The sequence below is a fragment of the Ammospiza nelsoni genome, chromosome 1 (genome assembly GCF_027579445.1).
Source record: "Ammospiza nelsoni isolate bAmmNel1 chromosome 1, bAmmNel1.pri, whole genome shotgun sequence".
Classification (NCBI taxonomy): domain Eukaryota; kingdom Metazoa; phylum Chordata; class Aves; order Passeriformes; family Passerellidae; genus Ammospiza; species Ammospiza nelsoni.
Window position 1 is genome coordinate 98,016,354 of NC_080633.1, and position 2,716 is coordinate 98,019,069.

Below are 2,716 nucleotides of genomic sequence, written 5' to 3' on the forward strand. Positions count from 1 at the left end.
CATCTACAGATGGAAGAAAAAAACCCTCATCGTTATTTTCTGGGCTAGAATAAGATTACAGATGATCAGGATAAAAAGGATTAAAGGGAATAAAGGTCTTTCAGGAGAGTCTGTTCTCTGACCACTGGGACAAAATGTCAATATTAATGAAAAGAAATTATATTCCTTTACAAATTTAATGGCACTGGACTTGGAGAAGTTAACACTTTAAAGCAGACATTGAGGGCTTAATGATTACATCATTTTTCTTAAGTAGTAGTGTAACAGTCTTGCTCTAGGGATCAGGTTGGAGCTGAAAACAAGAAGGAAAAAACATTCAAGCTTGCAGTTTTCTAATTCTTTATGCTATTTATTTGTTTTATGTTTTTTTCTTCCTGCCACAAGAAAAAAAGAAATATGGTAGTTATCAGTAGCTTGAGAGCTATGAGAGTACATACCATCTATTGCAGGGCAGTCAAAGTGACAAGAATGTGGTAGCCTGCCAGAGGGTGAAAGGAAAGGAAGGAGACACTAAGAAGATAGTGAATTAAAGAACATACGAGGGGAGGAAAAATGGTAGAAAGGTTAATGTAGGTTCAGCACAGTGTCAGAAATCAAGTCAAAAGGCTAAACAGTGAGTTCACTACCAAAAAATGAAATCCAGTAGCAAGCTAGGCAATCGAATTAAACTTAGGTATTAGAAACTAAGGGATATTGTGCTACTCAAAACATTTGGGAAGGGATCCACCATTGGAGCTGGATAACCAGCTAACCAAGGCTATTTTAGCTGATCAGTCAGCTGTAGGGCAGTCAAACTTTAAAAGAAAAATAAGAAGAAATCTATGAGGTATCAATGATCCATAGAACAGGTCCTACCTGGCTGGCAGACCAGGTAGTCACCTAGGAGAGCAAAATATTAAGGGCAGCAAATAGTCTAGTGACCATTTATTGTGCCAGTGGAGATTCTTTTGTGTGAATGTCTTCCAGATTGCCCAGCAAAAGTGGCAGCAAGAGTGTGAAGTAGATGTCCCTGGTTTCAAGCAGATATCATTACTAAAATCAGAGATTGCTTTTTCTGGAATGGGAGGAAAGATGCTTAAATGACTCATAAAAAGTAGAGATGAGAATTATTCTCCTAAATCCATTTGGTATGTCACAGCTGTACATGTGTGTACATGTGTGCTTAAACATGTGCAGGTGTGTGCATGTCCCTGGTTTTGGTTTGTGTGCTTAGTTAGTTATTTTTTAACAAGAGCTACTCTGATGCCAGATCCTTGCTTATGGAAAGGATTGTGCTTGTCCGAGTCCTCTGCTCTCTCATAAGTGCAGTCATCCTCAACACTTTTCAGACCTCTCAGTGACCTTGGAATCAGAAAATACAGGCTGCATTAAAGCATTTAGGTTTTTGCATCCCACTATTAAGTGTAAAAACCCCTGCTGTTTCCATATGCTGCAGCTTTGGAATTTGGAAATTTTATATGCAATGATTACGTTCAGAAATGTTTTGGGTTCTAATTCTTTCCTATGTACTATATTTCTTATTTTCATAGCTGTATGAGAGAAATTGCCCTTCATATTTGAAAATTAGTTTCTAAAATTTTATTTCCACTTTTATTTTTGCTGCCTTATTTTATTTTATTCCAAGTTCAGTATTAGGACTTTTGCATTATTTCAGATCAGAGACAGAATTTCTGGCTTTCTGAAATAGACTTGAACTGTTTCTGCAGTAATTTGTTGAAGATAATTGCAATAATTTTAATTTCAATCTCATAGATTATAGAAAAAAATACTTAATATTCTGTTTATCTTATACTCTGTCTTTATCAGAAGCAAACTAACCAGGAATAAGCAGAGGCATCTCTTATGTTGACATTTGTTTGTCAAATGACAGCTACATTGATCATGTCCATCAAATTGTTTCTCCTCACTAAGTCTTTGAAGATTTTTGTGAAGAATTACAAGTTTAGGCCACATCTTCTTTCCGGACCAATTCTACAGTTTGCACAATTAAATTAAGTAAATAATGAAAGACAATTGCTTAAAAGAAAAAAAAAAACACATTATTTTGAGAAAGAAATTGGAAGAAACAACAGCTCTTATCTGTCATCAAAACTGTCAGTTTGATGCACAAAGAGAAAGCAAATGCTTCAGTGCTGCAGTAATGACCTTCAACATTATTTCTTTGAACTGTGAGCCCTGCCTTTCTGAAACACTGTCCTTTGCTTCCCCACTGTAGAGGAAAAGAAAAGAAGATGAATAATGTGTGAATACCTAACTAATGCATGTTCAAAATTGATAAGGCAAATAAATACATTATTTTTTTTCCCCTCTTTTCCTGTGCTGTGCACATTTAGGTGTCTTTAGCAAAAAGGAAGCTCTTTCTTTCCTTAAAGAAGATTGATATTGTATAAAAAATGTAGTTTGGAAGGATACAGGTTTATGTAAAATTTAAACATAGCAATCAGTTAAGGATAGAAAAAGAAGTATAGGAAGTGTATATTTGATGAAAGGAATTTATAAGATCTATCTTTTATATACAAGGCAATAATATATAAGAGTAATAACTGAGAATAAAGTAAGGATATTAAGTACAAACACTAGAAAATCATCATATTCTGTGAAAAGATCATTGAGGGTTTTTTCCCTACCTATTCTTTTTATTTTCTTTTCTAACTAGAATACTGTGCTGAAGCATATTTAATGCAGAAATGTTTTCTAAATTATGTGATTTTTGTAT